The following is a 10,494-nucleotide window of genomic DNA, read 5'->3' as shown; positions in this document are numbered from 1 at the left end:
TTAGAACATTTTCCAAACGTCAGCTTCCAGTGAAAATGTTTGGAACTGATAGAGGTTGCGAATGTACTAAATGCCACCAAACTGGTCATTTTAAAAAGGTAAATTTTGTGCTATGTGAATTTCACCTCAATTTTATAATAATAAATAAATACCATATGATATCACTCGTGTGCGGAATTTTTTTTTTTAAGATTTTATTTATTTGACAGAGTGAGAATGAGCGAAAGAGAGCAGAGAGGTAAGCAGGAGAAGCAGACTCCCCCGCACTGAGCGGGGAGCCCAATGTGGGACTCCAGGATCATGACCTGAGTCGAAGGCAGTCACTTAACCAGCTGAGCCACCCAGGCACCCTGGAATTTTATTTTTATTTTATTTTATTTTAAAGATTTTACTTACTTGACAAAGAGAAGCACAGTGAGAGAGGGAACACAAGCAGGAGGAGTGGGAAAGGGAGAAGCAGTCTTCCTGCTGAGCAGGGAGCCCAGTGCAGGGACCCTGGGATCATGACCCAAGCCAAAGGCAGATACTTAACCACTGAGCCGCCAGGTGCCCCTCATGTATGGAACTTAAGAAATGAAACTGATGAAGAGAAGGAGCAAAAAAGAGAGAGAGGCAAACCATTAAGCGGGTTCTTACTAAAAAGAATAAACTGAGGGTTGCGAGGGGACATAGGTTAGTGGGCATTAAAGAGAGCACTTGTTATGATGAGCACTGAGTGTTGTATGTAAGTGATGAATCACTAAATTCTACTCCTGAAACTGATACTACATACTACACTGTATGTTAATTAACTGGGATTTAAATAAAGACTTGAAATTAAAAATAAATAAATAAACACAATTAATTAATTAATCGTGCTGGGGTTTCCATTGGCATTGAATTGAATCCATAGAGTAATGGAGGGGAATTAACTATTTGAGACAACATGGATGGTCCTAGATGGTATTGTGCTCAGTGAAATAAGTCAGACTGAGAAAGACACACAGGGTAGGATTTCACTCATAATTGGAATCTTAAAGAAAAAAGAATAAACAAATAAAAAGCAGAATCAAACCAATAAATACATAAAACAAACTGATGGTACCAGAGGGGAAGCGGGTAGCAGGTAGAACAAAATGGGTGAAGGGGAGTAAGAGATACAGGCTTCTACTTATGAAATGACAAAGTCACAGGAATAAAAGACACACCATAAGGAAGATACTCAGTAATATCATAATAGTAATGTGTAGGAACAGATGGTAGCTTGTGGGAAACAGCATAATCTACAAACTTGTCAAATCACTAAGTTGTACACCTAAAACCAAAAAGCGTTGTCTACTACACTCAAATTAAAAACAGTGAAAATTACTTGTGGAGCATAAGGAATAACACAGAGGACATGGGGAGATGGAGAGGAGAAGTGAGTTGGGGGAAATCAGACTGGGAGAGGAGCCATGAGAGACTGTGGACTCTGAGAAACCAATTGAGAGTTTCAGAGTGGAGGGGAGTGGGGGGATGAGTGAGCCTGGTGTTGGGTATTAAGGAGGGCATGTATTACATGGAGCACTGGGTGTGGACAAACAATGCACAAACAATGAATCTTGGAACACTGAAAAAATTTTTTAATTTAATTTAAAAATTTAATAAAAATAAAGAGTGAAAAAATAAAATTTAAAAGAATTTTAAATTTTAAAATTTAAAATCTTTAAAATTTAAAGAATAATTGAGGAGAACTAACAGCTGCAACAGTGAAGCTTCTGACCTGTGAATATGGTATAAGTCTTCTTTATAGGATGGCTTTAATTTGTGGTCCCAGTGTTTTCTATATTGTCCTTAATGTATATACTAGAAAAATAAATATGAATTCTTATTTTTCCCCAGAAGTAGCAGCATAACAGACACCCATTCTCCCAATAGATGGAGATCTTTCCATGTTCCTACACACAGAGCACTTTCATTTTTTTTCATGACAAATAATATTCTACCTGTATCCATAATGTATCATCACATATGCAGCCAGCCCCCGCAGGTGTACTTTGGGTTTGTTTCCCACTATACTGAAACTACAATGAATGATGTTGCTTATTCCAGCGGTCTGTTCTGACTCCCCACTCCTCCTTTAATCTGGAGCGGGGCCACGGCTTGAATAGGGGCCAGGGACTAGAAAATAGTCTGGTTCTGGAAGAGGTTTCTCCTCATGGAGCTCCCTATTTTCCAGCTTATGAGAGTAGGGGTAGAGCTCCAGGGTATAGCCCCTCCAGTCTGTGCGCACCTTAACCCCCTCAGCCCTGGTGACCACACACACGTGCACACACTCACCAAGATGCAGAAGAAACCATTTTAAAGCCTGAGCTCTTGGCTCTTTCCCTCAAAATATCATGCTTGACATATAGCATGGAGGACAAGGGGAGTTAGAGAGGAGAAGGGAGTTGAGGGAAATTGGAAGGGGAGGTGAACCATGAGAGACTATGGACTCTGAAAAACAATCTGAGGGGTTTGAAGGGGCGGGGGGTGGGAGGTTGGGGGAACCGGGTGGTGGGTATTGGAGAGGGCACGGATTGCATGCAGCACTGGGTGTGGTGCAAAAACAATGAATACTGTTACGCTGAAAATAAATTTAAAAAATTAAAAAAATATATATCATGCTTGGATGACGCTTCGAGGCTCCTGCCACCCCCAACCCCACCCTCATCCTGAACCGCCAGTGCCCTCTCTGTCCAGGCGGTTGCTGGTGCTGTACCGCTGTCCTCCCGCTGGAAGCGATCAAAGCTGTCCTTCTCTGCGCGCATGGACACACAGGCTCCTGACGCTGGGGGTGCTGTACCCCCAGTTCCACTTTCAGGTTAGCATGGCCACAGGGTGTAGCAGGCGTGGCAAACTTCCCCTGACCTTTAAACTGCCTTGAAACCGCATGATTCTCATTGACCTGAGCCTAATTTTCCCCTTGAATGGGGAGGCCCTACTGAGGCCCCCTGTGAGACTACTCCTCCACCTGAAGGAAGTTGATCCATCTCCGAATTTACACACACACACACACACACACACACACACACACACACACACACACACCTGCCACTCTGAAAGTTCCCTCTTGGGACAATCTAGCCCTTTTTTTGGCCTCTTCCCAGAAACCAATGGTCCCCATTAATGCTTCGATGGTGCCCCTAAAACCCCGTTTCTGCATTGCCATTCCCTTTCCAGCATCTACAGATACTGTTTTCTCACAGAAGGGACAAAAACAAATACTCCAGCTCCAGGCGGATGTTGGGGGAGAGAAGTGGAGTTCTACGACCGTGGCATTGTCAGACGACTGTATAACCAGAAAAGGCAGAAGTTCATTTATTGCTCACGTACTTGGTAGACTAAGTGCAGCTGACCAAATAAATATTCGCACAAATGAGTACATTAACAAACTTGAATTACACTCTTTTTTTCTAAACTCTTTGGGCCAGGGGCACCTGGGTGGCTCAGGGGGTTGAGCCTCTGCCTTTGGCTCAGGTCATGATCCCAGAGTCCTGGAATCGAGTCCCACATCGGGCTCGGGCTCTCTGCTTGGCAGGGAGCCTGCTTCCTCCTCTCTCTCTGTCTGCCTCTCTGCCTACTTGTGATTTCTGTCTGTCAAATAAATAAATAATCTTTAAACTCTTTGGGCCAATCCAACCTGAGAACTGGTGAGGTGTTTACAGTTCACGAATGTAGTTATTAGGATTAATCTGCCTAGTAACTGATGATGCACGATCAGTTTGGTTTTTTGCCTTTCATTGGACAATGCGGTTCCCACTGGGCCAATCCTTGGTCCCAGGGCTGGTTTTTTTTACTCACCGCCGTCCCTCGGGGAGGCGGGATTTGGACCTAAGAGGCGGGCAGGGTCCAACGAGCCTGAGATTAAAATAAGGGTTTTACCTCGGCCTGCTCTGAGGGATGCTGACTCACAGTGCCTACCTTCCCCCAACTGTCTCTCTCTTCCCAGTCTTTGTCTCCCAGTCTCTCCCTGCCTCCTCTCACTTCCACTCTCTGTTTTCTCTCTTTAATCCGTGGGATCCCAGAATTGTTTCATTTGAGAGGATTTGGGGAAGCATCTTTCTGAGCCAGTTGTCACCTTTTTTTGGTCAAATATATTTTGAGAATATTGTTAAATCTTTAACCAACAACATCCCCCCGCCCCCTTCCACAAAACACACATGGGACATTTGACAATTTCCGGGGGTTCCTAAATCCCCTGGAGCCACAGAACCCAGGAGATCTGGTTAGAATCAATTTTCTCTTTCTCTTGGGAAACATCCCAGGTTCTGGCCTCACTCAGCTCTTCCAGGGACAAGAATGTTACAAATAGCATCTGAGTAAAATAATGACAACAATAACAAAAAGCAGTCTCCTTCAGTGACAATAATTATTAGAAAACCGAAAGCAAAGTGGACTCCAGAGCTAATTTTCACATGAAGGAAAGACCAGAGGTGGAAAAGCAAGTTTAATGATCCCTCAGAAAAACAGCCAAATCCGAGAACAATGCACTCCCGAGGACCACTGGTCCTGTCTGCTTTCTCACATGCAGGGGCTTCTTGGGGGGACCCGGGGTGGTCAGAAAGCACCCTTCCTGGACTGGATGGACAGATCTCCATGAGGCCGGGTCTACTTCCCTTCAGAAGGACTCTAGGTTGTCCCAGAGCCTGACCGCATGGCCAATCATCTGCCTGATAATACCTTCTGTGGTAGGACTAGGTTCTGAAGAAGAAATCTCCCTGCCCTCCTGCCCTTATAGGAGTCTCTGTGGGACCACTTCCTTTAAGCTGCTGGTCAGCAACAAGTCACTTATTCTCCTTTCCTCCTCATCCTCTGACTTCCCTTCCTCCTGTCCTCCTCCATCACCTGTCCTCCTATCCTCATCCTCCTCATCTGCCTGTCCTCATCACCCACCTGTCCTTCTGTCCTCTTGCCCTCTTAGTTCTCCTTTCTCATCCTCCTGTCCTCAGCCGTCTGTCCTTCTGTCCTCCCGTCATTCTGTCCACCTCATCCTCCTCATCTTCCCATCCTCTTCATTCTTCTGTCTTCTTTGTCCACCTGTCATTCTTGTCCTCCTGTCCATCTCATCCACCTTTCTGTCCTCCTGTCATTCTGTCCACTTCACCCTCCTGTCTTCCTATTCCCTTAATCCTCCCTGTCCTCCTATCCTTCTGTCCCATTTGTCCTCCTTTTCTACCTGTTATGCTGGGGTGCTCTGAAATGTATGAGAAGGAGGGCTCTACCAAAGAAGAAGAGGGTCAGGGTCCTTCTTGCCGAGGAGTGACCTCCTACCACAGATGGTCAATGACCACAGTCCTCTTGCCCAGTGCCCTGTGAGCCTCCCCATATGAGCTAGAAACACTCCTATCTCTTTGTTCTCATCTCCCTCTCAGCTGCCCCATCCTCTCCCAAGATTGTGGGAAACCAGTGTGGGCTACATCGTGGAGCAGCCAGGTAAAGTCGCTGTTTGGGACCATAGGATCACAGGATGATTTAGGCAGGGCTGCCCACAGTTTCTGAGTCCTCCTGTCCCTCCTTTCGTCCCAAACCCCATCCTCTCTTGAGGGTCAGAGAGAAATGCCCTCCTCCAAACAGAGGTGTTGAGGTGCAGCCCTGTAGTAGAGGTGGGGAAAGGGTGGCCCCTCTCCAGTCAGGCCATCCTGGGGACAGGAGGGCTAACTCGGACTTGCCCTTCAGTGTGGAACTGGCCCTTCCGAGAGGTGTGTGAGCTTTATAAGGCTGTGGGTCCCATCAGGGTTGCAGGGTCCCATCAGGGTTGCAAGTCCCAGCCATGTTCCCTTGCTAAACTGGAATGGCTTCCTGACCTAAAGCACAAGGTCACTTTAGCTTTCCATTCTCACCCACCAGAAGCCTTCATCTGTTTCCATTCCTTTCTTTCCTTCCACCCCACCCATCCTCCAGCATCCCTCCTGACTGTGGACCTGGCCAACCGTTAGTGTTTCTTCTCTCACCTCATCCTTTCCAGAGGTGATCTAAGCAGACCCTGAGGTGAAGGAAGCATGAGAGAGGTCAAAGCACTTTGTGGTTTCCTCCTGCTCTTGGGCAAACATAGACAGCAGTCCCCCACCAGAGGACACCTCCATCCCTGAGCCAGCAGACATGACCTAAGAGAAATGTGTCCTGTTTGCAGTCTTCCATGTTTCTACCTCCTCTCGAGGGTCTCAGGCCAGAGAAGTGAAGACATCATCCAAGGAGTCTGTTATTGGTAGATGACACCTCAGACAAAGATTGTGAAAGATGAGAATGTGTGACCCCAGAACCTGTTTTCAAGCTGTGTGATCATCCATCAGTGACGACTTGTCCCAATGACCACACTTCTGAAAATCAGCTCACCAGCAACTGACACACAATCAGCCACCACTCTCAAACGGAATATAAACACGCTTGACTCTGAAAACCCCCCATTCCCTGACACTGTGTTTCTCAAAAACCTACAACAGGTCACTTCTGTTTTGCTCAAGGAGATTGTGTCTTATAAGCTTCCCAGGGCTTAAGCACAAAATAGGTTCAGCTTTCCATCTCAGCCTCTGAGCAGTGCTGTCCTCCTTCAACAAGGGATTTGGGCAATCAAAAGAGGTCTCAGAATCTGTGTCTCTCAGCAGAGCCTGCAGATGCTGCAGAAGCCTGGAAAGTCTGCCCACAGAAATCCTGCCCCAGTGCACTTGTAAACATAATGTTGTCCCTGCCTTTACTGCTAACTTTAGAATTGCTGGTTATCTTATTAACTGACTTGTTTCTAGCTAACTATTTGAGCTATAAGGTAAGATGTTAACAACTTAACTTTTATGATGAGCCTCCCCACCCTGCTAGGAGTGGGCCTAGGATGCTGCTCCAGGACTTGGGCCCTTGGTTCTGAAAGGTGAGCTATGCCACAGGGAGGGATCTGGGATCTGAGAGTCTCAGGCACAGCTACAGGAGGACTCAGCCCTCAACTCCTTGTGGGAAAAACTAGAAGGAGAATCACCCTGAAGCTCTGGGCAAGAGGTCAGTGGAGAGAGGGGAGGCAGGGATAGGGGATAGTTTGGACGATGTCCCTGGGAAAGAGACCCCAGGAGAGTGGGCCATGGTGTCTCTGGGCCAAGGCCATAAGCAGGCAAGCAGGAGGAGCCCAGAGACACTGCCTACCCCAGAGGAAGCAGTGAGTGCTTCCAGGATGCCTGGCTGGGTCCCCAGACCTCAGAAAGCCCTATCTATGAAGATGCTGCATGAGACTGGCCTCCTAGGGTGTTTCTCCTCCCCTCTCAGAAAGCTGGTCTCCCATCGTCCCCTGAGAGAAAGAGAGCAACCAAGACACCCCTTGTAAGCCCCCATTAGATGCTGGCCACTCCCTCCCAGTGTCCCCTCTAAACCTCCATCATAGCACCCAGGGTGCTACATATCCTTTCCCAGTCCACAAATGGAATGGTTCAGAGCATGGCGTGGGGAGCCAGATGGCCTAGGTTCAAATACCAGCCCATCTTCTTACCAGCTGCCTGACTTTCGGCAGCTTACTTAATCACAGCCTGCCTCAGTTTCCCCATCTGTAAAATGGAACTAATGATGGTCCTGTCACAGGGAGTTATGGAACAGACTGAACGACAGCTGTAAGGGAAGGGTTTTGAGAACAGGGCCTGTGCAGCGCATCCTCGGTTATCTCTGTGTTGGTGTTAGCTGTTGAGATTAGGGTAATTTATGCCAATCTACCTCTGTCCAGACTGTGGACTTTGCACTGTTCGGGACCCCACCTGATTTCCACCTGTCCCAAGTGCCTGGTGGGGTGCCTGGTGCAGAGCATAGACCCTGCCAGCTGAATGGATGGGTAGGCCTGGCAACTTACAGTGTTCAGGGACCCTACAGAGCCCTGAAGCTGGCATCCAGATTCCTTAGCCTGACATGTAAGGCCTTCCGTGGTTGGGCTTTGACAGCCTGCCCAGATGCATGACCTTCTCTTTCCCCAGCAGCTACCCCAGCTCACCACTCACAACTCTCTGCCGGCCTTGGTATACCTGTATTTACCTCCCTCCCACAAGTCACTTTTCTTGTCTTCTCTCTCTCTCTCTCTCTCTCTCTTAAGATTTTATTTATTTATTTGAGAGAGAGAGAGAGAGCCTGAGCAGGGGGGAGGGGCAGAGGGAGGAGCAAACTCCCCGCTGAGCAGGGAGCCTGATGCGGGACTCCATCCCAGGACCCTGAGACCATGACCTGAGCTGAAGGCAGACTGAGCCATGCAGACACCCCACTTTTCTTTTCTAAGATTTATTTATTTTAGAGAGAGAATACATGAGTGGGTGGGTGGGGGTCAGGAGGGAGAGGCAGAGGGAAAGGGAGAGAGAAATCCTGAAGCAGACTCTGTGCTGAGCACAGAGCCCAATGCAGGGCTCTATCCCAGCACCCTGATGTCATGACCTGAGCTGAAATCAAGAGCTGGTAGCTTAACCAACTGAGCCACCCAGGTGCCCCCACAAGACTGCTTTTCAGGGGCACCTGGTGGCTCAGTGGGTTAAAGCCTCTGCCTTCGGCTCAGGTCATGATCCCAGGGTCCTTGGATTGAGCCCTGCATTGGGCTCCTTGCTCAGCAGGAAATCTTCTTCTCCCTCTCCCACTCCCCCTGCTTGTGTTCCTTATCCTGCTGTGTCTCTCTCTGTCAAATAAATAAAATCTTTAATAAAGGGGGGGAATCCAAAGATAATTTAACCTATTTTAATTCCATAGAATTAAAAATTAAAATCAACATAATGCCCTAATTGTAACAAAAAAAATTCACAATTAAATTATAATATAATCATAATGTAAGGTCCCCCAATAATGGGTCCGTGATTAAAGGAGCAAGACTGATACAAAGTGAAGGTCAAGCAAAGCTTTATTTCGTGCCAAGCATCAAGAATCAAACCGAACATTCAGAGCCGCGCCTCTTACAGAGAGGGTGATCCCTCTCTGCTTCACAGACTAGCTTTTAAGGGCAAAGGCCATGTGGTTGGGCCTGGCCACGCACAGGTGGCCAATGAAATTGTAACACACAGAGAAAACTGCACAGTCATGTTAGGTCACATGTAAGTGACCAATTGAATTACAATTTATCCTAGTAGACATTTGAACCAGCCTATCACCTTGGTCAGAATTGGCGCCCAAAAGGTGCCCAAAGGGCGGGGCCCATACTCCTTGGTAACCAGGGAGACAGTATGTGCCCCCCTCTGATCGGATGTCTCCACTTGGCCTGACCCACCCTTGTATTTGGGCTTTGTTACCTGGGACTGGTTTCTGGGACATGTTTTTAAGTAAGTCCCCTGGGGGAAGGGGGACAGGGACAGTTTAAGTTTTAAACAACAAAGTTATTGTTTAACCGGATGGAAGCACTCTGGCCAAATAGGTCCTTACAATAACATATGTCTCAATATGTAAATGTTTGGCTTGACTATATAGAAAACGTAATGATTAGTCAGACACCTGAATACGCAAAACGTCTATAAATACAACTACAAATGCCACATTCAGTGCAAAAACCGGGACAAGTAGGTCACCCTGCTTTATACCTCGAAACAAACCAAAACTAACTGGATTGTTCTGTTTTGTTTGGCCCCCCCAAAATAAACCTGTATTGCCTAGAAAAATAACTTTCTCCTTGATGTTTGCAATGCTTATCTGCAGATATGTTACAACCTTTGTGACTATAACAATCATATCACAATGCAAACACTAATTTTACAGGTTTTTTCCTTTAAATATTTTTATTTGATTAACCAGACTTTTTGATGCCCACCTTCCCTGCAACTCTGATCTTTAACATTAAAAACTCGAGACGTGGGCTCTAGACCCGGATCACACAATCTGGCTTCTTCCGTGGCGAAGGCCTGACAAGACTCCATGGGCAGCTTGGCCCCAGGACCCGGGAGCGCTAGACTCGTGGCATTCTCGGCCCTGCGCTCTGACAGGCGAGGGGCTCCCCAACCCACCCCACTAAGGGCCGCCTAAGTCCTCCCCATGAATTTTCAAGTATCAGAAACCCCCCCAGGTGAAAACTATTATCCAAAACATGAGGGTTCCTGGTGAGAATTCAGGGGTCTGTGAACCTGGATGGAAAAATAACCTTTATTTTCTCCAACCTCTAGCAGAGATTGAGCCGTTCTTCCCACCGTGAACGTGGGTAGCAAAGCTCGGCAGCTCGGCAGTATTAGCAAGTCCTGCGCTTCCATCCCCAGTGGAAATCACAGGTGTTTCCGAATCACAGGATGGTTGTTGCAGGCGCCTGCGGGACAGAGCCGGCCGGAGCCGAGCGGAGCCGAGCCGAGCGAAGCCGAGCGGGAGCCAGAGCCAAGCCGAGAGGGGCGGGGCAGAGCGGAACCGGAGCCCCGCGGAGCGGAGAGGGGCGGGGCGGGATAGCCGGAGCAGAGTCGGAGCCTAGCCGGGAGGGGCGGAGCAGAGCGGAGCCGGTGCCTAGCGGAGCCGAGCCAGGCCGAGCAGGGCGTGGCAGAGCAGAGCCAGAGCCGAGCGGGGCGGAGAGGGGCGGAGAGGGGCGGG

The sequence above is a fragment of the Enhydra lutris genome, unplaced genomic scaffold (genome assembly GCF_002288905.1).
Source record: "Enhydra lutris kenyoni isolate GAN:26980312 unplaced genomic scaffold, ASM228890v2 scaffoldscaffold112, whole genome shotgun sequence".
Classification (NCBI taxonomy): domain Eukaryota; kingdom Metazoa; phylum Chordata; class Mammalia; order Carnivora; family Mustelidae; genus Enhydra; species Enhydra lutris.
Note: the sequence above shows the minus strand (reverse complement) of the source record.